The sequence below is a fragment of the Corvus brachyrhynchos genome, unplaced genomic scaffold (assembly GCF_000691975.1).
Source record: "Corvus brachyrhynchos isolate BGI_N302 unplaced genomic scaffold, ASM69197v1 scaffold58, whole genome shotgun sequence".
Taxonomy (NCBI): domain Eukaryota; kingdom Metazoa; phylum Chordata; class Aves; order Passeriformes; family Corvidae; genus Corvus; species Corvus brachyrhynchos.
This window is the reverse complement of record NW_008239539.1, coordinates 451,019-451,252: the sequence shown is the minus strand read 5'-3', so window position 1 is coordinate 451,252 and position 234 is coordinate 451,019.

Here is a 234-nt window from a genome sequence, read left to right as displayed (position 1 = left end):
TGACAGCCCAGGGGCAGGGCCTTGGTGGGGGGCCCAGGGGGGCAGCAGGGCTACTGCTGTGTCCCCATCACCAGCGGTGCCCTGGGGACCCACATCTTGGCCCTGTGGCCTCACACTTTCGGCCCTATGGCCCCGGGGCTGAGTGCAGGCAGTGGTCTCTGCCCCATGCTGGGTGCCCAGCACATCCCCAGGGATGGAGTTCCAGGGGCTTTCGGGAGCTCAGTGCTTGCAGTC